At 45.7% G+C, this 24,560-nt stretch overlaps 1 protein-coding gene across 1 annotated transcript in view; it reads left to right on the top strand.

Moving 5' to 3' along the window:
• Positions 1-24,560, top strand: part of ZFHX3 (zinc finger homeobox 3) — a 266,361-nt gene that overhangs the window by 1,781 nt on the left and 240,020 nt on the right. The window lies entirely within an intron of this gene.

The raw sequence follows: 24,560 nt of genomic DNA, 5'->3' as shown, positions 1-24,560 counted from the left end.
AGGCCCGGCCTCTAGGATGCGAGGAACCCTCTGGCATAGCCAACCTGGTGCTGGCTAGCTCGACAGAAGTGTCGCCAACACAGAACCGTGTGCTGGCCTTCCAGGAAGGTAAGTCAGTAGCTTGGCCAAGACAGAGGGATTCCCTGGGGTTCTGCCACTAAGTGCAGTGGGAATCACAGCCCTACAGCCACTGAATGCCATTGCCAACTCTTTGTAGATCTCCATGAGGTGGTCTCTCCCAGGCTGGCTGGTCAATATCCTCTTTGGAAGAGCCTAACACTGCTCTCTGCCTGGGTTAGTGATCCTTACTGCTTTTTAAGCCTTCCTACTAACTTTCTTTCCTTCCTTCCACAAACATTTATTGAATATATACTATGTGGCAGACACTGTGCAAGGTGCACTGTACTCATATACTGAAACAAATGGTCCCTGAGCTCAAAGTTTTCAGCCTCAGGAAAGAGATCATCAAGTAGACAAATAATCACCAATATAGTTTAAATAAAGTTGTATACACCAAACTTGGAGAGCACAGCGTAGAAAGAAAGTAACCCAGCCTAGAGGGGGTCCTAGAGAAGATGTTTCTGGTAGATACCGAAGGAAAGGAGGGAAGACATTCCCAGCAGAGGAAACACAGCCTATTTGGAAATCATGGGTACACATTTTATGAGTCACATTTAGGATCTGGGGAGGAATTGAGGCTGAAGATGAGTTTGAGGACCTCCAGCCTCAAAGCAACCACAGCTGAGGCTCAGGAATACTTCTTTATCCCTATACCCTGCAGACAATTCCCCAGGCCTGGACATTGGTAGGAGGAATCTCCAAATCTTGCCAGTCGTTAATAAAAGACATGATGATCATTATTAAGACCTGCGGGTCAGTCTCCCAGAGTGACATCCTACCTCAGGTTCTGTGACTCCAAGGAGGAAATCCCTGCCTTGTGCATTCATCCTATCTAGAAATGAATCTTGATTCACTGGGCTTCTGTTGTCAGAGGCCAGACCTGATTTATGACAGCCAGTGCAGTGTCAGTGGATAGTGCGGTCAATGCCTCCATGATTTAATCCCAGTGGAGTCCTTGATGTTTCTTATATTAGACCCTTTGTTCAATGATACAGTTGGTTTCATGTTGCCCCAACTCTCTCCTGTTTGATTTCCTTCTGGTAAAAGATGCGCATTGGCTAAAGAGATGCAAATACATTTTGTGAAGATGTAGTACCACCTTTGTCTTTGGAAGCCGGTGTAGGACTATGCAGGCTACTGAAATCTGGCCCCAGGGCTGCATTAATGTCCATATGCAGAAGCCCCATCCAATCCAAAGCCTTCCAGTGAGCCTTACCTTTCTGCTTCTGGCTCTCCCTGGCTACTTCCCACCCCTATACTCTGACCATGGATATTAAGTAGTATGACCTCCCTTTCAGAACCAAAACTCTCCAATGACTAGCCAACATGACCAGCACTGTAGGGTTGGAAGGTCAGGTCAGCTTCCTGTGATAAGATGAGCTCTTATTAGTGGTTCTGTCATCTGAAACTGATATCTCAATATCCCTGACCTCCCCTGTCTATATATTTGACTGCCTTGACCTTCAAGACCTACTTTGTAATGTTTTAAACCTCATTTGATTACCTGGATTTGTGACCCCACAATCTACTCTGACTTGCCATACCTAGCTGGTCCCTAAAGCCCTGAGTATGAAGCCCTAACCCTTATTTGCCCTACTAATACCTCCCTTGTTCTCCATGCTTAGATTTGATACTAAGACAGACTTCATTTAGGTGATTCCTCTTGTAGTCTAGGCTACATGTAATCTTAGAGATGGTGAGTACAGGCGTATGAAATAAAAGAAATGAGAGTCCAGCTTAGCTGATAAACTTATTTGTCCCCTACATTTTAAAACATTCCCAGATCTTTGAACCACATTAAATCTCCTAATGTATTAGAATTTGGCAACGTTATCTTTTACTACTGGAAAGAGCCCAGACTGACATGAACAAAGTAATCTTTTCCATGGAAGAAGACATATGAATGCCACTTGCTTATGGAGTCCCGTGGGATTCTCGTCTGTCATCCTCCATTTTTAATTAGAGTTGTAATAATCTCTCAAGGGGCATCTGGAGGCTTCATTAAATCTACCAGCTTCCCTATGATCTATAAAACTGGTTGTGTTTAAAATCTTGGTCAAATAAAAAATAGCAGGAAGTTGGGGGAAATGTATCTGTCATCTAGGAGCTTCAAGTAGAGTGAATTCCCCTTTCGTTCTATAGGACTAAGACTTTTTTGCAGTCGGCACCAAAACAGCACCCTTTCCAGTTGGTACATTTGCTTCATGCCCACCTCACATTCCTGGAGACTTAAGTCTCCAGTTATATCATTAGCAGCTGTGGTTCAGGGCTTTTTTATGACCATAAGCATGGATCACTGATGCTCCTTGCATGATTCTACTGAGCCTGCATTCCTTCATCTGTCGAGAAGGAGGCTGCCTTCTGAGCAGAGTTCATGAAGAGCCTTTCCAGTAAGCTACTCTGAAGTAAAACCTATAGCTGTTAGGAGTTTTCCAGAGCCTCTCTACTTCCGTTCCAGCCCACTAGATAGGTCTTCCAGCCTCATTACAGAACCACAAAATATCTTACAGTGTTTGTCACCCATGAGTTACTTCACAGATTTCCCAACAGGTAACTCCATGACCCTTTGAGATGGATCAGTCTTTCCAGGTTTGGTACTAGAACCATAGCCCTAGACCAGGGATTCTCAATAGTGGCACTGGATATTTTTAATTGAAAATTTTCATTGATATAATTACGATTGGCACTTTGAACCAGATAATTCTTTGTTGGTTGAGGAAGGCTGTCATGTGCATTGGTATTTAGCAGCATCCCTGGCCTCTACCCACTAGATGCCAGTGGTACCTCTTCCTCAGTTTTAACAAGTAAGAATGTCTCCAGACATTGACAAATATCCCTGGGACAAAGAGGCAAAGTCACCCCCTAGTTGAGAATCACTGCCCTGTACCTCATGCCGAACAAGTAAGTAGACCTGGGGCTATCTGGCTTTCCCAGTGCAGAACATTTCCCAGTGTTCTGGAGTATTTATGGACTCTTCTCTGGCCTACAAAAAATAGGAAAGACAAAATGTGACCATGAAGAAGGTCACATGAGCCATAGAAAACATGACTTCCTGTCATTCGTTTATAGTTGTTCACTCTACAATCTTATGTATCAGAGGATTACTTAGATGTGTTAGCAGTTGTGACATAGAGGGAAGTTAGATTTCCTTGTCCAGCCATCTCATGTCCTGTTGATCTGCTTTGTCTGTGTCATCCCAAGGGGTCTAGTTAGAATGAAGCCCATAATAGGTTTGCATGTTATGCTGACTTAGGTGGCTCCACTAAGCCAAGGTTTTTCTCTTTTCTTTTTTAAGATTTATTTATTTGAGAGAGAGAGAGACAGAGAGTGGGGGGGGGGAAGGGCAGAGGGAGAAAGAGAGAATCCTCAAGCAGACTCCCTGCTGAACACAGAGCCCAATGTGGGGCTCGATCCCAGAACCCTGATATCATGACCTGAGCTAAAATTGAGAGTTGGCTGCTTCACCAACTGAGCCACTCAGGCACCCCGCCAAGGTTCTTCTGAAATGCACTTTCCTGTGTCTCATTTGGTCATTGCCATAGAGTCTAGTAAAGTTGTGATGTTTTAGAAACTGTGTCATCATTTCTCAGTGTTTTCATCACACTTCATCTCAAAGAATGCCTTTATTCTAACAAGCTCATTTGAATGGGCAGTGACTAAAAGAAATAATTGGGCCTGTGGAGATCTGTCCAGGCACACCACTTCCTTCATGCCTAAGAAGCATAATCTCCTAGTCTTCACTAGAGTCTGCTTTCATCTTGTACAAAGAGGTAAAATAAGTTAGTGGGAATAAAATGTAAAATTCATTCATTCATTCAAAGAAAAGTAGGACATTGTGCTAGTTACCATGAGATTTTTAGAGACACATAAGACACAATTTCAGAGTCCAAGAGCTCCTTTTTCTAGTAGTAGAGTCAAAATGTGGACAAGAACATTTGTAATACAATGCCTAAGTGCCATAGGCATTCAGAACAAGGTCATAGGAAAAGGTGGATTCTGCACACAACACTCCATTGCCTGGCCACAGATTGTAGAAGGCATACATAAATGACCCTCAAGAATACTTCAGTTTCAGGTGCACCTGGGTGGCTCAGTCGTTAAGTGTCTGCCTTCGGCTCAGGTCATGATCCCAGGGTTCTGGGATCGAGCCCTGCATCGGGCTCCCTGCTCCACGGGAAGCCTGCTTCTCCCTCTCCCACTCTCCCTGCTTGTGTTCCCTCTCTCGCTGTGTCTCTCTCTGTCAAATAAATAAATAAAATCTTAAAAAAAAAAAAAAGAATACTTCAGTTTCTTCTTTGACATGACAGCAGATCAGGGAAATACAGAAGACAAAGAGCGGTTGGGCTTTACCGAAGCATTTGGCAACATGGCAAATGACAATCTGTCCATTTATCTTATGGGAAAAAGATGAAGTAGGAGTTTGGTAGAACTGGTTGACCATCATTGGTGTCAGTGTAGAGGGAAATCCTGAGTGCTGTGACATGAAGGTTTTTCATCTTAATCCATGTGTGGTTGTCATGAAGTCATATGTTGCAGAATAAAGAGTTCAACAGATTTTGATAGGCCAAGGCAATGAACCAAATCTAACAAGACAAAATATAATGCAAGAAAATGGAAATTCTTGTCTTGGATCCAAAAATCCATCTGCGCAAACATGGGGGCTAGATGCAGGCTTGGCAACAGATGTTTAGAGAGCATTCCCCCCTCCCCAGGTTTTGAGGGCATTAAGAATCATCTGGCATTCTTGTTTAAAATGTGGATTCCCCCCAAAATCATAATAATAAAAATAAAATACGGATTCCCAGGTGTCGTTGCCCCCCCCCCCCCGATTGTTAGATTCAACAAGTTTGAGGTGGTGCCCAAGAATCTGCGTTTATTAAGGCTTCCTGGGTCATTCTGAAATAGAAGCTTGTGGGCCACACTCTGTGAACCACTATCTTAGAGGCTTAAGTTGATAGCAGGGGATTCAACAATTGTATTAGCAAAGTGTAATTAGGAGAACAAAGGAGGTGATAACCCTGCTCTACTGTGCTAGGTAGAGGAGCAGATGTAGATAGTTTACATTTAATCTCAGGACAGGACCCTTTAAGAGAGTCAAACTAAAAACAAGGAGGCAAAAGAACTGAGAATCAGGTCTTGTAAAGAACAATTGAAGGAACTGGTAGTGCCTAGCTCAGAAAGATCTGAAAGAAGAGGACAGAACAGGAGAAAGGTTGTCTGTGTCAGGGAATTAGACTTGCTCTGGGTGGCCTCACAAGGTGACAAAAGGGACCAGTGAGCAAGAGCTACAGGAAAATTGCTTTATGCTCAAAAGAGTGACCATCCTTCTCCAGTAGTAAGAGCTGTCCACAGGGCTGGGGGTGTTCAATCACGGACCGGAGAACGTGTTTAAATGAGTCTTTTAAGAAGTTGGGTAGTGAATAGAAGGGTTGAATAGGTGGTAGAATCAAGGGAAGTTTTGTTAGTTTTGTTTTGTTTTTTTAGTAGGAGAGAATAGAGCATGTCTAGGTTTCCAAATAGAAGTGCATTGATTAAAGAAAGGTAGGAGAGTGGTGGGGGCAGGCAAGCCATGGAGACAGGAGTAGGGAGAGAGAAATAAAAAGCGGGGGAGTAGAGGGACATGTGAAGATCAGGCTTTAGAGCCCAGGAAAGATTTGCGGTAGAAGCAAGGCAGAATAAGAGAAAGGAGGTAATGGGTAAGGATGCAAAGGCAATTTATGGTGGAGAAGAGGGTGTAGAGCAAGGCACTTTAAGGTAATGCCATGGGCAAGTTGATGAAATTCATTCCAGTCATGGTTTCAAGAAATAAGGGTTTGAAATCTTTTGCTGTGAATTAAGAAAGAGTGCAGTTGGTGGGAGTTGGAGGAGTGTGGAAAAGGCATGGAGTGGCAGGCTTGGGAAATTTGTTCAGGAGTCAACAACCATCCATGACTGGCTATTGCATTATAGAACACCATAGAGGGTACAGTCAACTCAAGGTCCTTATGTCCTCAGAAGTGTTGAGCAATCTAGAGGCTAAAGTGAGAGGCAGGTAGCTGGGATAATCTGGACTGGGAATCAGCCTGGTGCACGCAAGAAAGGATACAGGAACTTAAATTTCAGGCTCACACAGATTGGTAAATAACAGGCTTTGACCTGTCAAGGGCCACTTCAGAGGATTTAAGCAAGCATCTGTCTCCATTAAACTTAGAAAGCCCAAACCCTAGAGATACCCAGAAGTACCCAACATAATCTGAATTTCATTTCAAGGATGTGGCCTTTGTGTTCCCATCTTGGTCTTTACAGAGTTGGGGCTGTGCTGACTTTAAGGTTGCAAACATGTAGTGTGCATTCTAGAAACATTGAGTTTTTATGAAACTCTAAGATTTTAGGAAGTGTGTGGACCGTATGGCCGCTGTAATTTATGTTGGGAGGTATAAACTACAGAGTTTTCCACATTGTTTCTCTCATTTTTCTCATTTACTTCTTAGGGGATTTTCAGTTTATTTCTGGAAAATAATAGCTTTGACTTGTGTGAGACATACAAGATAGACAGAATCCGAAAATTTACCATACCTGTCTTTGGCCTTGAGCCCATTCAATTCAGAAATCCATTCAGATCATGTCTAAATCCATGGGAGAGATCTGGAAACAGGCCTGTCAAAGTAGAGGTCTTAAGCCTTAACCGTTTGCTTCCTCATTGTTTTCACATGATCAACTTTTAAATATGCCTTAAATACTGGTAGAAACACCTCTTTTTTAAGTAGATTTTTTTGCAGGGCCAAGTTTTTTATAAGGGAATCTGTTGTTGGCTAAAATCATGGGAGAGTAACTTCATTTTTAAGAACTTGGAAAGACTGAAAAGAAGCAAGATTAATACCTCTATTTTTAAAAAAGCAAAGAGGAGGTTCATAATGTCCTAATCTGGAACTTTACCTGGAAAAAATGATTGCCACATCACTTCTAGAATAATCTGCAGTGAATACAGTGTTGGGAACTTATATCACTTGACAGAACAAGTCCTGTCAAACTGATTCATTTCCTTCCATGAAAAAGTAACAAGATTTTAGTAGATTGAGGGGAAATGATAAATGTAATCTATATTTTATTTAGCAAGATGCTTGAACCTGCTCCAGCCAACATTTCGGTCGATAAATTCAAAAAATTGGGGCATTGGCATTTCATGTCTAGGGGGCAATTGAGATTCTATCCTGGGGTCTGGATTTAATAGCACATCCCTTTTGTAACAGGGGAAAAGTTACCTGATCTGCTTTAAGAGGAAGAAATAGAAATGATAGTCACTTACCCCAAAAGGATCCATTATGCTCTGAAAAAATATGTCTGATATGTTTGTCATTCATGGTTTTGATTATGTAGATATGCTCAGAAGATTGGTTATGAATATATATTTTTTATAAAATAAAAAAAAAGATGCTTGCTGCTCACAGTCATTCATATAACCTACTTGTACATCCTCCTGAAAATTCCCCAAGAACTTCCTGACAGAATCGGTTCTCAGGCCTCTCTATCACCAAAGAAGGGGGAAAAAAATAAGAGGAAACAATAACTCTGAAAGCAAGTGAGATGTGTGGAAATAAATCTGTCATACTCAGTAATTCCAAAAGGGAAAGATACTTCTGGAAATTCTCTTCTGGCCTAGGAAAGAATCTGTTTCTAGAAATGGTGATGATATTATGTTGATGATTATTTCTTGGATTTACATATCTCCTGTGCTGCACGGAGCCCATGCACCGTGATAACTTGTGTCATTTTTAACTATTAATCTTCACAAAACCCTCCCGGAGGAAGTCTGGTGGTTGCTTGCATTCCTCATTTCAGTAACTGTATGCCCAGAATTAGGCATATCAGATACCTGTGTATGGAGAAAACTTGTCCTTGATAATGTGTCTTTATCTCTGTCCCATTTCCCAATATTGGTTTCCCCCACTTTCTGAAAGTAGAACGCTCCTGTGAAAGTTTTCATAAGCCAAAATGGCGTAAAGTGAAGCAGTAATTAGCATTAATTTATATGGAAAAATCTTTGAATGTTTCCAGTCCCCAAAAATAAACTCTCTTAGGCTTTTCTGTTACCTTAGGACACATTATGCTAACGGGTGCACAAAATAAATCGAGACAAAGCACAGATGTTCACAGACACAGTTCAAAGTTCTGGCAGCTGGTGCTGAGATGCTGAGAGTGGATCTGGAAGGAGCTTGGTGGGGCCACTCTGGCTGCTTAGGGTGCGTGTTGCCCTGTTAACGGCTTGCTGCAACACAAATGCTCGACACTATTTTTGCTTTTTGCCTTTTTCTGTAAAAGTGAAAATTGTCTTCGCGTGTCTTTCGGTTAGTAAAAATAGGTAGTAGGCCTTTTGTAAAAGCGAAGAGTAATGTGAACTTTTGAGAGGTGGGGGGAATACCAGTACTAACAGAGCGAGCCCAGAGCCCAGTAATACCTGGAAAGAATGTCTTGGATGTGTGCAAGGCTATCTAGTTTGTACAGCACGTTCAAAGTTGCTTGCTCGTCACACTCCAACCTCGGAGGTGCAGACAGGTGAGGAGGGGGTGTCAGGATAATATTAACCATTTCTACCACATATTGAACACCTGCCAGGTGCCAGGCATTGTGACAGACACCTCATATTAAGCTTCTCACTTGATCTTCTGACACCTCTGTAGGGTATGTGTTGTTGTCTCCATTTTACAAGGAGAAAACACAATCCAGCATTAAGTCACTTACCAGAGGCCATCGGCTCTCATTGGTGGAGCTGGGACCAGAACCCAATTCTTTGGTGATCTTTGCACTCTAAGTTTTAAGAAAAGGCTTTGATTCTTGCAGGTAGTTACGGAATTTTTTCTGATATTTACTTACTTTTCTATATGTTTTAAAAACTGTTGGTTGATTTGTGTGTTGTGTATCACTGCAAGGTGCGACCACCTCTGGCTTGCAGGCCTTCATGCTAGACCGTTAGGCATGTCTTTCCTGTGTTACCAGCATCACCTCTCTAACATCCTTCCCTGAGCAGATTAGGAGAATGATTCTATGCTCGCGCTGTCAGCAAAAAACTTTATGTTCTGTGGTGATTTGCCTTGAGAGAACTATTAGGTATCTCAATCGTATTTTTAAAAAATCTACTGTTGATGAAAAGGGATTGCCAATCCACCTTGTGTTATTGTTTGGGTTTTTTTTAAGCTTTTATTTATTTATTTGACAGAGAGACACAGCAAGAGAGGGAACACAAGCAGGGGGAGTGGGAGAGGGAGAAGCAGGCTTCCAGCCGAGCAGGGAGCCCGATGCGGGGCTCGATCCCAGGACCCCGGGACCACGACCTGAGCCAAAGGCAGACGCTTAACGACTGAGCCACCCAGGCGCCCCCACCTTGTGTTATTGCTATGCCATTTGAGCCCAGGCCACAGGCTCCGCAGCTGAGATGGCTTCTTTTAATAAGTAATAATGAAGTAAATATTAAAAAAAAAAAAAAAAAAAAAAGAGCCAGATCTCAGAAAACACTTGGTGAAAGTCCTAAACTTTATTCATTCATTCTGTGTTTTTTGAGCATCTCTCTCTGCCCAGAACTGTTTTCATCCTTGAATCATTATTAGCAATTTAGTGTCATCATCACTGTCATCCTCCTCCTCATCATCCACATTATCATTACCCTCCACTTCACCGTGGGCACATCACTGAGTACCAATTAGCACTGTGGGCATTTGTGGAGATGCGTACAGAGTATACTCCATATGGTGCCTATCCTTGGGGAAGCAGGTGGGGTAACACATAACATGAATACAAATCTATTCATAAATGCATGTGCGTTTCCACAGCATCACAGGTATGGAGTAGTGAAACAAATGGATCGTATTGACGTTTTTTTTGGTGCCTGTCAACTGATCCAGGAAACTTCCCCCAGAGGGCGGAGTATGAGAAGCTGGGTGAGGTCATCTCCAGCCTTGGGCCTCCACAGGAGAAAGTGAGCCTGAGCTAGACTCAGGGATGGGAAAAGAACTTCTGGATGTCCTTTCCCAGATCCCTCCAAAGTTGAAAGTCAGCATATTAAAAAACCTAAACTCCTTGTATATTTTTTGCGTAATTCCCACCAACCCTCTATCACCTCTCTCCACCACTCTGGGCTTTAGTTTGACAAACATTGATAATTAACTAGATAGCGTGGAATTCGTAACAGAGGCATCTCAAGCCCACAGGGATTTTTGGAACCTGGGCTCTACCTATTCTTTTGTGCTTTTACTTCAGCCAGGGCTCCATAAATATTCATGGAGATGGTAAGAATGACATTGAGACTCTGCATACCACTTTATTTGGGTTCTGAAACCACAAAAATCATTTAATTGACCAACAGAGCTGTCTACCTAATTGACAACTTGAAACAGTGAGTCCTTGGCCTCTAACATTTAGAAGTTTAAAATTAGAACTTGTACAAAATATTTAAAGAAATCCAGTAGAAAGTTCTGGATTCCCAGCATGTCTAAAGAGGATTTAGATCTTAACATGCCTGAAGAGACAGATCTATGACTGGACCTCCTTAAAAGACCCTCCTGCTGGCTTTGTATATTGACCTATGAAAAGGTCTCTCCAGAATGTGACCTTATAACATCTGAATTCTCTCCTTACTGGCTGCCAGGGCTATTTAAATGTGTGCCGAAAACGTTTTTCAAGAAGTAGGAATGCATCTGAACACTGAAGAACAGTACTATTTTAATGTTGAAGGTCCTACCCCTAGATTTTACTGGGTCTTCCAACTGGATGCTATATTCCTTTTTTTTTAAGAGTTTATTTATTTATTTGACAGAGAGACAGAGCACAAAAGGGGGAGTGACAGGCAGAGGGAGAGGGAGAAGCAGGCTCCCCACTGAGCAAGGAGTCCTTCTCCGGGCTCAATCCCAGGACGCTGGGATCATGACCTGAGCCTAAGGCAGACGCTTAATCGACGGAGCCACTCTAGGCACCCCTGGATGCTATATTCCTGATTTTCAACATAACCCAATGGTAAACATGCCCATTAAAACACTCATGTCCTCCTGGTAGGGTTCTACCTTTATGAGTATTGGGGATTATGAGTTCACACCGAAGTAATAAGTCATGATTGCTTAATGGTCTCACTCGTTTTTTAAAAAGTTCTTGATTCTAGTTAGTTAACATACAGTGTTATATTAGTTTCAGGTGTACAATATAGCGATTCAACACTTCCATACATCACCCTGTGCTCATCAGGACAAGTGCACTCCTTAATCCCCATCACCTGTTTCACCCATCCTCCATACCTCGCGCCCCCCACCCGCTGCATTCTGGTAACCATCAGTTTGTTCTCTGTAATTAAGAGTATTTCTTGATTCCCCCTCCCTCATTCTCTCTCATTTTTTTTCCCCTTTGCTTGTTTGTTTGGTTTCTTCAATTCCACATGAGTGAAATCATACGATAGTTGTGCTTCTCTGACTGACTTATTTCGCTTAGCATTATACTCTCCAGCTCCCTGTTGTTGCAAAAGGCAAGATTTCATTCTTTTTTTATGGCTGAGTAATATTCCATTGTATATATTAATGGTCTCGCTCTTGCATGACTTCCCATGCCTCCTTCTACCTCCTGCCCCACCCCAAAGTAAAAGGTATATGACCCCAAAAGATGACAGCCTGGGGTGGGAGGTGGGAGAGAAAGGGCTCTCACAGTCTGCCTTCTGCCCCTTTGCCCAGGCTAACCCATTCCCTTTGAAGGCCCCAGTTGTTCTACCCTCTGGCCTCACAACCTTGCAGTCCACTTCTGAGGCAGTTTCCAGGGACATCGTATCTCCACCTTTCCGTAAGGATAAATAAACAGTTGGAGACTCCCGTGTCTTTATTAAACATTTCCTCTAAACTGCATGCTTTGGCTCTGTGCCCACGTGCACCAAGCAAGCTTTCCGGGAGCAGTCAGACCCCAGAGCCCTGCCACTTGGTTCCTCGTATAAATAGCCCCTTGAAGAGGCAGGAGGCACCTGCGCTGACCACTGCCCCTCCCCTCTGCCTCCAGGGTCTTCCCAGCTCCCTGGGCTGGAAGGATGCTGAGCAGCCCCCTCAGCCCCTGACAGAAGGCAGCGCAACAGCAGCAGCAAAGACCAGGAGCGAGGTGCGTGCGCTCCCTGCACACAAGGCCAAGAGCTGCTGGGGCCTGTGGTCTGGCCGTGGGGAAGGGAAGGCACCCCAAACTGCAGCAACGAGGAAGCGTGGGAGGGAAGCTGGACGAAGAAAGGCTGAAAACAAATAAATAAAAAAGGCATGTTTGACCAAACCCCCAACACCTAAATCTCTAAGCCCACTGGAGCAGGAAATTGAGTGGCTGGACGGAGCAGCCTTTCTCTGCCCTCCCCACCACCCCCACCCCACCCCACCCCCATCCTGGGCCTGGAAGGTTCTGCAGGCCTTCCAGACTTTTTTTTTTTTTTTAATAAATCTCCAATCTATAGAGAAAGAGGAAGTGTGTTTTTAAAACAGTGAAGATTCAATGGCCCCAGATCTGAAAGAGACTGAAAGAGGAAGAAAGGCTTGCTGAAGAGAAGGGAAAAGGATTCCCAGAAGTGTGTGCGTGCGTGCGCGCGCGCGCGCGCCCGGGCGCGCGCCCGAGGGAGTCTGAGACAGCCTACAAGGGGAAAGAAAACAAAGGAAAGTGTGACAGAGAAAGACAGAGAAATAAGTGGGAGAAGGCGCGAGTGCTGGGGGGAGGGGCCGGCGCCGGGAGAGGCGGGGAGGATGGATGCCGGAATGCGGGCAGAGCGGGCTGGAGGGAGGGAGGCGCACATGTGTGAGAGAGAGACAGTGATGTCAGCATTTCCTTCTGGATTGGTCACGTGGTCCTTGCCAGGTAAACAGACTGGAAATAGACTCCATAAAGGCAGAGCCTGCCTGCTGGGGGAGGGCGGAGGCGCTGCCGCTGCACCCTTTCCTCTCTGCTGCGTCCTAAACGAGCTGGCTTTCGGGCTGGCGACAAGGTGGTCACTGAGTGGAATTGCCTGGTGACGAGCCAGGGAGTAGGACTCGGGGAGGGAAAGCTATTTGCTTTTATGATGAGCTCGAGGAGTTTAGAGACATTTTGATTTGAAAAAAAAAGAACGAGGTGGGGATGAAGGCACATGGAAGCTCAGATACTGTGAGAGTGTCTTGGGCCGGGCATTGCTTATCCTCATTTGTCTCCTTCCAAGGCGGTGGGGGTCAGATGGGTCTAGATGAAGGATGGGTTGGAAGGCCGCGGTTTAGAATAAAAGGATGGGATGCTGCGAGTATCAGTATTGGGAAAAAGAAAATGCTAACAGGCTCTAGGTGAATATATTAAAGGGTACAGCTCAGAATGTGACCGTGGTGCCCCAGGGAGGAACTGAGACCCAGGAAAGGGGTTAGGTGACAAAAAGATGTTACAAGCAGAGTTCTTTTCAAAGTGATATAACACCGTCCCTAACCAAACTGTGGCAGGAGTTCAGGACATTTTGGAATGGCAAAAGCATGTCTGGAAACTTTATCTGAAAAGCAGAGCAGATGGAACAGGTGATTTTTCCACCTGGAAATCTCTAGAGTCCAAAATGGTGTGTGTGGCCTGGGGGGGAGCGGGGGGGGGGGTTGGGGGGGTGGGTAGGACAGAGTGTATGCCTCTTTCTTCAAATTCCTGGAAAGAGGGCCTTTGCATCTATGATGAAATAGCTTATTTAGGTCATTCTTTGAATAATTTTGAATCAAAATGAACTACCTTATCTTGGTCATAATTTTCTATGTCCTTTGTGGAAATATGGCCAAACCTATGGGAGGGAGAGTGACCCACTGTCCCAGTTTCTAGAGTTGAAGGGGTTCCTGGGATGCAGTTTTAAATCTAGAACAGTCTTGAACAAAGTGGGACTAGTTGGTCAACTGTAGTGGGATGCCTAGTCTAGTCTAGATAGAAATAATATGATAACTCATGCCTCATGCCCACCCTGTTCCACCAACAAACAACAAAAAAAAACCCTTTCACTCCACTTCTTCTCATTTCTCCCACTCCCTCCCCCCTCCTTTCTTTCTGTCAGCTGTCCCTGACCCATCTGAGTATCTGACTCTGTGTATGGACCTAGGAGCTGGCAGAATGCAGCTAAATTGAGCAGTTGGCTTTTGTTGCACCTAGGGAAAAAGGGAGGGGAGAAAGAAATGTGCATCCTTGCCGCTGGTCCCTCCCCACCTCACCCCACCCTTCCTTGTTCAGTGGCGGGAGGAGGAGTCCATCGGTGCCACAAGTGTACTTTCAGCCCTTGGGTTGAAAGATAGATATTTGATACCCCTCTCTTCTAACTAAATACGTCACTCTGACAAGACTCCCAGCCCAGAGTTATTTTTGTGGCATTATGTAATTGGATTGCCTGGTCAGGAGGACTTCCTTAACAAGGCTTTCAGCAACCCCTCGGTGTGGGCCTGGCCAGTCCTGCCCAGTTCCACACTCACTTCAGCCCAAGACAACCCAGTGAAACAGAGCAAAGAGATGTCAGCCTATGCCACTGACCTAATGACCCCCTCCCCTCGCTGCAGAAGCCCCCCTCAAAGGAGTGCTTCAGTACCTGGTGGCAAGTGTGGAGGCCAGAGTTGGAGGAAGACTCTCCTGTAGCCAAAGCCCAGTAGCCACAAGGCAAGCATTTTTGTTCTGAGGGGGCTGCAGGCCTGCAGCTGCAGTACCCTTCCTGCCCTCCCGCCGCCCAGCCTTGCGAAGCTGAGCGCAGTGACCAGGAGACCCTCCGTGGGCCTGCCATTCAGACGTCACTGCCCTCTCTTCTTCCCACTTTCTGAATTTCCTCACATTTGTTCATGAGTAATTGGTCATCTGATCACCCCTTCCTGTCAGCCTGCTGACTCACAGAAGTTAGGAACTTGCCTGAGCTTCAGACACAGTAAGAAAATTTACAAAGGAAAATGAAAAAGGCCTGGTATGATCTTGGCCTGGTATGGCTGGGTGCGGGCCCACACATCCAGGGGTACACTGACGATTGTTTCAGGGTGATATTCTGTTGCTGTCATCTGGGGCTAGGGACTTGTTCACCTTATATTTCGTTGTCCTTTCTGTCTCTGGCCTTTCGAGAACCTCCTCCATGACTTTCTATGATGTGTCTCCCAGGCCTGAATCCATATCAAAACCAGAGAACCCTTCCTGGGATATTTTTCTTTCCCTCCTCACAGCCCATGTACACTGCAAATCTCTCTTTTATTTTCCCTTGAGTCCCTGGTTCTCCTGACCTTGACTAGAGGCAGACGGTGTAATAAAAATAGCTTTAAGGCCAGATGGAGCTGGGTTCGACTTCAAGCTGAGCCACTTAATAGCTGTGTGATCTTAATCTCTCAGAGTCTGATATTCCTCATCTATAAAATGGGACTAATAATACCAGTTTCCCAAGGCTGCTAAGAGAATGGAATGCAATTCATGTAAAGTTCCTGCCGAGGGACTGACACATAGTAGGTGTTTTCAGGGAGGTAGGGAAGAAGAGAAAAGGGCTCCCTTGCCAAGCTCCCAGGAGCTAACCTCATCCCCTTTACTACACCACTGATCTCCTGCTGGGATGCTCTTTTTAAGGGTGCAGAATTGAGTCTCACCATCATTGGGGGGATGGGGTCGGAAGGGAAAGGGAAGAGGTGTTCTTGGTCACAGGCACCAAGAACAGGGTCCCTGGGATAGAGACCCTCAGGCTGTTCCTTCTGGAGACCCTTCCCCGTCTGCGAACCTGGCCTCTCCGTGCCCCCTGACAGTCAGGGTCTCCCTGCAGACCCTTCCAGGGCTGGGCACTAACTTCATGTATTAGCTCTAGGTTTGCCTGCACCGAGTTGTGGGGGCCACCACATACCCGGAACAAAGGGACAGGGGACAAGTGTGGTTTCTCCCAAAGCGTCCACTTGTGTGAGCCTTGCATCCTTGTTGCCATGGAGAGTTCATTCCAACTCCACAGCAGGAACTAGTTGGAACCCATAGAGCAAAGTGAGGTACAAATAGCCACGGGCAAGATAATGGGGGCAACAGGGAAGGAGAGGTTCCCCGGAGGTGGGGGGGGGGTGGGAAGAGCCAACCCCCAGGGACACCTCTCACTGAAGTGGCCAGATGGCAGGAGGCTCTGATGTTGGCCGTACCTGGGGGGCCTGTGGCAGAGTGCAGTTTTTCCAGTTGGCAGGAAGCCCTACCCCGAAGACTGTGAGTTTAACCTTTAGCATTCAAGTGTCGGGGCTGAAGTGTCGTTATGAGCACTTCTTCCTGCTGCAAGCACTCCCAGACTGGAAAGAGGGTCGGCACTAATCTGCCCGCTTTTCTTTTTTTTTTCCCCCCAGACAAAATGAGAGGGAGGGAGATACCCAGAACCAAACATGCAGACACAGGCACTCCACAAGTCAGGCCCTAGCTAACCCTACACATCCAGTCCCTCCTTCTTGACCAGCCTAGTGTCTGGTCAGCCTTAGTGATGAGCAGGACCCCAGGGGGCTCTCCACTCCCAGGTCGCCCCAGGCTGCGGGGTGCAGAACCACTCTGGGCTGGCCTGAACTGGAAGCGGCTGTGTTTTCCTGCAGGTGGGTTCAGGGCCCCCAGCTGCCCCCTGTGGTTGCTGCTGCGTGCCCGCCATGGTGCCCCACAGGACAGGGTTGGGGCCCCTGTGTCCTGAAAGAAGCTGGGAAGGCCAGTGAGGCTGGTGGGGAGGGAATCAAACCACCAGCTGCCCTCTGTGGGGAGTGGGATCAAAGCTGGAGGCAGGCACTGGGCTTGGGCAGCTCAGCTCAGGCCTGAAGTGTACCTATGACTTGCCTTCTCCTGCCCAGATGGCTGCTGAGGCCAGGCCCCGGGGCCTGCTGGTTTTTCTGGGGGTGCCCCGCTGGGGCATAATGGGGTGCTCCAGTTGTTCCCAGGAAGGCCATTTATCCACCCATTTGAGGCGGTGAGGAGGCTTGCTAAGCACGCACCTGTGAGGGGTGCCTGGATCCCAAGGGCAGGGGCTCTGCACTCGCTTTCGCTCCCCAGCCAGCTTCTCCAGGGGCAGGAGCTCCCGGGCTTCCTCTCAGGAGCCCAGAGCCGGGCCGGAGAATAAAGGTTTCCCAAAATGGGGCTGGGTGTGCCAGACTTTAAGGATGCATGCCCTGGCCTGGTGAACTGTGGTCAGTGCCTCAGGAAGCTGTCGGGATCCTTGAGATTATGGTTCTTGGGGAGGTGGGAACAGCGCCTGGTCTCCACGATGCTGAGCCCAGGGGGCAGGAGACTAGACGCAAAAAGGGTGCGCCCTATGCCAGGACCAGAGGAAAGTGGCGTCGAATGTTCCTGCTGCCCCGCTGAGCACTGGAACGAAACAGGGAGGTGGCCAAGCCCACAGGGGACCACTGCCCTGCATGATGCCCTGGCATGCGGTGGGCCTGCAGGACATCTGCGGGGAGCCCAGCTAGCCAGAGCCTCAGCCCATGCGCCCCAGGGTTGGCATGCACTGGGCTTCTCCAAGACCACGGGGCTGCGCCCTGCCCGGCCCCTCCCGGCCCTAACCAAGCGCCGGCCCCAAATTTCGAGTCATCCGTGTGCAGGAAGATCGGGTTTGCCTTCTTCTCTATTTCTAAGAATTGGAAACAAACGAATTGGAAAATTTTTGCTTTGGAAAAATATCTGTTCGATGTCGTTTGGTGCTTAAACTGTCATTGGAATTTTTTTTCAGCTTTATTTGAAAAAGAAAAGGAAACCTGACACATGCCCCAAACCTTGTTTCTCTTTAAACCGTCCCCTTAGACGTGCAGTCGGTTACTGCAGATGTTTTCTGGGGCAAAGAGAGCGAAATGGAATGGGAGGGAGGATGAGGACTGGGAATCTCTGATTTTAAATCCCATTACTGGCTTTGAGGAGAGGCACACAAAAGAAAAAAATCAGGAAAAGATAGTTCGTCCCCCACTGATTTTCTTCACTTCAAAGATTTCCCTAGCCCCTTAAATCAGAAATATTATGGTGCTAGGTATTTCTGAGAAAAAAAAATGCACATGTTTCTTCAGATTATGTACACGGTATAGGTCCCTTTTTACATTTCTCAGCAAAAAAAGAAAAAAGAAAAAAAGAAAAGAAAAAAAAAGTGGGGGGTGGAGGGAAGGCACTCAATTCCCTGGCTATTAAACAAGCCATGCCTGCAAGAAATGCAGGCATCGGGGATTGCTCAGCCGCGCATCCCTCCATTAGCGCACGCCTGCGTGTCTGCGTGTCAACAATGCACGTGCTAGCACGGGCACTGACTCCCCACGCCAGCCCCAACGGGCTCTGCGTAAGTGGGCGCCAGGTCTCAGTTGCCCGTTCTCAGCCCTGCTCCCAAGCCCGCTGCCCGTGCCTCTCAAGGATCCCTTTTTTCTGCCTCTGGCTGGCAAGTCAGAAACCTCGATCATTCCCCCTGCCAAGTTATGCCCTTGGAAATCCCCAAAGCGAATATAGCCCGACCGAGGGTCTCTTGCCCTCAAGTTGTTCACTTTGTTGCATAGAGATGAGGTTAGTTCTCTTCTTCCCCCGCCCCAGGCTTTAGACGTTAGTGCAAACTTCTGGTACCAGGTCACCAAGAGGGAAGCCAGCGCTTACCCGTGGTGCAGGCTGTGTGGAACCCAAGAGAGCCACCAACTCTGAGGCGACTCCTGCCCCAAGGTTGGATCTCAGATTTCCATTGCAAAGGAGCCGAGGAAACTGGAAATCTGACTCAAACCCTGGAACTGAATAATTGCCTTGCATTTTCACAGTGCGCCATGTATTGGAAATGAAGGGCAGGCTTTATCATTTGGAACTCTTTCAGTGACCCAGGCGCTCTAACTTTGGGGCTAATTCTTTAAAGATTTTACTTCTGAGAAATAGGGAAGAAAGAATGAAAGAATGAAACATACCCACAATCCTTGTATTGGGGATGGCACTCAAGAGTAGGTTGTGGTCTCTTTTGAATCAGGAGTTCAAAAGAAGAAAAAAAAAAAAAAGGCTTGTTCCCTCCCCCTTGCCCCAGGGATGAAACCTCTCTAGATTCGAGCGGCCAATTTGGTTTGATTTCTGTGGTTTGGAGGCTCTGGCGGGGTTAGGGGTGCCGGGGCTAGGAAGACAGACCTCAGCTGCCTACTGGACCAGCTGGTCCACTCTTGGCCCTGGAAGCAGAAGCGGAAATCGGGGTGATTCCCTCTCGCTCTGACAGCTGGAGGGAGCGTCTGGGGAGCGCGTCACCGAGCCTCCGCGCGCGGCCGTGCCCTACATGCCTTGTATGTGGACCTCCTTGTGCCCTCATCTCCCTATCTACTCTTAGCATCCCCAACCTGTCTCGTGTGCCCCCAGAGATCTAGTTCTCCTTTCTCTCTGTCATTTCCAGCCAGTTCTTTTCCCACCAGAAACTCCTTTTTCTTGGAGTAACTTTCTAAAAGAGCTGTCGTTGTCCTAAAGTCCAACCTGGTGGGTGGATTTGGGAAGCTCTTTCTCAATGAAAGCCCCTTTTGTGGGCACCGCGTACATGGCCCAGGGTCCCCAGGACCTCACCTGGACACTGAGCCCCACAACCAGGTGCTTCCGTGCAGCGCCAAAACAAAAGGGGACTTCAGACGCTTTGCTCTTTTCCAGTGAAACGCCTCAGAAACAAATCTGAATTTGGGTTTTGGTTATCTTTCAGGCGTGAAAAATATTTTGATGAAAGTATTCTCCAGGCTGCCCAAGTTTTGGGGAAAGAAAGCTTTGGACTGAGATTGTGGGCACAAAGCAAGAAGCTGCATGTAATGGACACCACTGTGTACATCCGCTCAGGACTATGAGGAGCATGACCCGAGTCTGCGGGGCTGGCGCCAACATCCAAACTCCCCCACCCTGCCAAGGGCACCCCTGTCTTCCACAAATGGGGAGCATTTTTTACCCAGACCCATCTGCTCACCCTCTGGTGCATTAAGAGCAAACTTTCTGATTTGGTGGTTGGGGCTTGGATCACAGTGGTTTAGCCCTAGGATAGATCTGGGGGATGGAACAGTTCTGGACGCTCAGAAGATCCTCACCCTGCACCCCGAGGAGAAAGGGGAACTGTTCGATTTGTCTGGGGGTCAGAAGGTGGGCTGGGAGGTCAGGGGAGGGAACGGATGGATGGAGCGCCAAGTGCCGCGCCTGGCTGCCTCTCTCTCCTGTCTCTCCCTCCCTGCCTCATCTTCTGCCATTTCCAGAGGCAGGAGAAAGGTGATCTCGGACTTGACCCCTAAATCACAGCTGCTGGTGGCTGCACCTCGCTCCGGGATGAGCGCAGCCCCTTCCCAGAGCTCGGGCAGCTTAACCCTTTCGTTCCCTGGCGCTCAGGGGCTAACTGCAGCCGCGCCTCTGACCCCGGAACCCGGAGCAGCCCGCCTCCTCGGCCAGGCACCTTGGATCCCACCAGGAGACTACAAAAGGGCGAGACTGCAGGGTGCTGAGAGCCTGGGGCAAGGGCTGGCCAGCCCGGAGCGCTGCCAGGGAACCCAAGGAAGAGCCAGAGTTAGCGGAACGAAGAGGGATGTTTGGATCGTGTTAACTACCCAGACAGATGCACTTCAGCATGTCTGCATTTATGGAATCCATATGTTGTCGTGGCAAATGAAAGGACAGTAACACATACATACAATAAACTTAGAATAACAATACGCATTCAAAAAGAGACCCGCACATTCTTCACCCTGCAACCCTGCTCTTAGATCTAGCTCTAGAGTTGTGCGCAGAGGCATCCTTTCAACCTCCCCTGGCTCCTCACGGTTTTCTTTTTTTCTTCCTCCTCCCCCTTTTTTGTTTTGTTTTTGTGTCCCCCAGGCCCACAGCAGAAGAAAACCCAGGGCTCAGAAGCTAGGCTCTTTGGCAATGAGATCTCCTAAGATCCCCTTCACCTCTCTTCCCCCTTAAGACTGGCCCACGGCATCTTTAGCCCTTGGACCAAATAATAGCTGCTCACATTGCAACCCCAGATTCTGAAAATTGCAGGGAAGCAGATTCTTACTCAAATTCACCATCCATATCTTCATCATTAAACCAACACTTCTATGTTATATTTGCGAAAAAGTAGCTTCAAACAGATCTGGAAACAAAAACCCCTAGCTAGAGAGCACACGTATAGCTCTGTACAGTACCTGCATTTATGTATACCTTGTATATTTGTGTGCACATATATACACGCACACACAGAGACGCAAAGACATCTAAAGTCATTCAAATGTATATTTATGTACCCATTTATGCATATATCTTTGTGTTTGTATCCATTCATTGGAGGGAGAGGCAGAGAAATATACACATCAATGCAATATTTAGCCTACATTCTACTTTCTCTCCCTACTGTAAATGTCTTAAAAACAGATTGGTCTAAAATTTTCTGCCCTCTTGCCAGCTAAATGAAGGATTTAGATTCTGAATTTCTTGGTTCCTTTTTTCATTTTGTACATAAAATAATCCATATAGATGCTGGATTATCGCCTAAGCATTATTCAATCATACAAGCTTGGTACCTCTCCTCCTTATAACGAATTCACTGAGTAAAATTAGCATAAGTATTTACCAGATTAAGCTGACATTTTCCTATATTGCAACATGAAATACATTTATATCCAGAATTTCCCCCAAATAGCCTATACCAGTGGAGATACGGACTTCCTCCGTGCTGTTTTGTATAACCAGCTACAAGTTCGCTCCTAGTACTATTTACATTTTTAAAAGAAAATAAATACATAGCATTTAAGTGAGTTTCCAAGATCTACAGGGAGAAATTTAATTCTGCTGCATCTTAAAAAAATAAACCGAAAAAAATAAACAGAATTATGAAGATTCGTGAAGATAGATAAATAAGAGGCAAATATACTCCTGAAGGTCTGAACAATTTTCCTTACCTGATGTATTATGGAAAAATTCAGAATTTACCAGTCTTCTCTCAGTCAGCTACATTTTACACTGACCTGCACTTTGGACTGAAAGGGAAAAAAAAAAGATTAACTGTTACCAATGAAAAATTTAAAATAATAATCAGAAACCGGACAAACTGAAGGTAAAAATATACAATGGTTACAATAAAGATAAATATTTATTTAATCAAAGTAGAAGTTGTGTTTGGACTGTAGGAATGTTTCATCCTTCCCTTAAAAAAAAAAAAAAAAAAATCAAGAAAGAAAAAAGCCAGAGTCTTTGCAGGCTCCTGGAGAGTTCCCATTGTCCAGGGCTATCGAGAGCCCAGAATGGCATTAACCTCACAAAAGACACATTGTGCAGGGGACAAAAAAAAGCCCCTTCTTCTACAATAACTTTTAGCTTTTTTATTTTTAGAAAATGACAAAGGTTTTGCAAGCACTGACTGCTGAAACCTGTAGCAAGCTAGCCTGGACTTGGCTTTATTGATCAACTGTCCCGCATGGAAAAGCAGCCAGGAAAAGTTTGAATGGCAATCCAGATTTGGCTCATAGAGAGGAAACCCCCGATTTTTCTAAATGTATTTTCTTTTTTTTCTCTCTAAATAAAACAGCATTATTCCCAGAGTGAATTCACAAGGATTAGATGAGGTAACTCTGCAAAATCCTAAACCGGTTTTCTCCCCCTAGTCTTGACTAAGAAGCTGCATGCTCCTTAAGAGGACTGGAAAATCTCTCAAAATGAAGAATTCCTTTCTAATCAAATAGATTTCCCGATTAATTCCCAAATTCCTTCTAAAATAAATAATCCAGCTAGGCTGGCAAAAAAATCTTTTTCCTAAAAAAATAAGTTTTGGTGAGAGCTCTGTGTCTACCTGATGTTACAGGGTGCACTAAAAATGCCTTCAGAAACATAAATGTTGTTTTTGCATTTGTTTGCAGATCACTTAAAGTGCAAATGGCATTTTATTTTATTCCAGACATTGTAATTTCAGTGGTACTAGTTCATATTTAGAACTTACATAAATACATACTTGTCATTAAAAAAATCTATTGCATTAGCAGTGACGCTAAGGCTAGGCTTTGAAAGAAGGGGTAGAGAAAGAGAGAGAGAGGGAGAGACTGAGACTCTTGTTCTTCCTGCGTTTGTTTGCTTGCTTTTTGGAGGTACCGTACACCCGCCTAAGTGATGGCTTTGATGTACTGGGAATCGGTACAGTAGCAGGGTCCCTGGCCGCTGTCTTTGATTCCAGGGATCTCCTTTGGGCTCTGGTGGGATGTACTGCTCCTAGTCTTTATCTGAAATCCATCCTCTCATTTCAAGCCCTTTGGCTTCAAGACTCTGCTCCAAACTCTTGGAGGAAGCTGTAAGACTTTTTTTTTTTTTTTTTTTTTGGCATTAGGGAAGGGGTATGTAATTTCCCCCCTTTCTCCACTCTAGACCTTTCCTCGCTATTCAAATATATTGGCTTTCTTTCTTATGATTTTAGTCTGAAATTATTTTTCACTGCCTTTATTACATCCCTGCTTTTGATGGCAAAATAGCTTCCTGTGTTCTGAAAACATCTGCTTTCCAGGTTTTACACTAGAAAATTGATTTTACTTTTCTCGTAGGTCCAGAAAGGTAGAAAGTTGGACCTGTTTCCAAGTGCAACTTTTCCTTTTCTTGTCTTTCCTTAAGTTACCCCCCTTTCAGTTCTGTTTCACTTTCCCCCTTTTATTCCTTCTAATCATCACTCCTGCTTCCCCCTCTCCTTCTAAAGAACCAGAGAAGATTGATTGCATCTTATTTCAGAAGACAAAATTAACATATCATATATATACATTTTGTCTAGTCTATGGTACGTGCTAAAGTTTTCTCCATATTTTCTTTATTTGTCCTCTGATTTGGGGGGGGAGGTAATTTTCCTCCTTTAAAAAAAAATCTCAGATTTGCAATTTAAAGTGGCCTCTATTTTGTCTCTGCTGCTTCTCTGCCTTTCACTTAAATCTTTAAGCTGTCCCACTCCATTATTGCCCCCCCTTGCTCCCCTCTTCTTTGAAGATGCTCTCTGACTATTCAATTTAAACATTGCTGCATTTGCCAAAAAAAAAAAGAAAGAAAGAAAAAGAAAGGGAAAAAATAAGAAAGAAAGAAAAGAGAAGGAAGAAAAAAGGAAAGAAAAAAATCTTTAAAAAAAATCTTAGCCAGGTTCCTATTGTTGCTTCTCTGCATTTCACTTCTCGGTGTGTATGTGTGTGTGTGCGTGTGTGTGTGTGTCGTGTGTGTGTGTGTGTGTGTGTGTATGTGTTTTTAATACATGCATAAACTTTTGGTGCCTCTCTCCCTCTTCCTGGGCTCTTCTCCCATCCTCTCTTCCTGCTCTCCTTGCCCTGCTCATCACTTTCCCCCGGTTTTTTTTTTTTTTTCCTCCCTTCCTCCCCTCTGCCTCCCTCCACCTCCCCCTTTTCTTTTTTGCTGAATCTTATTGATCCAGAAGGTGGCTAATTAGCCCTTCCCGTCGTGCCTGGGTAATGAAGCACATGCGCACTGAATTAATCACAGCCATTTTTTGCAGGAAACTAATTAGCAGAATAAAGATCCAAAGACTTTTTTTTCTTTTCACTCATCAGCTC

This window comes from Halichoerus grypus, chromosome 15 (assembly GCF_964656455.1).
Source record: "Halichoerus grypus chromosome 15, mHalGry1.hap1.1, whole genome shotgun sequence".
Lineage (NCBI taxonomy): Eukaryota > Metazoa > Chordata > Mammalia > Carnivora > Phocidae > Halichoerus > Halichoerus grypus.
Note: the sequence above shows the minus strand (reverse complement) of the source record. Positions and strands in the feature narration are given on the sequence as shown.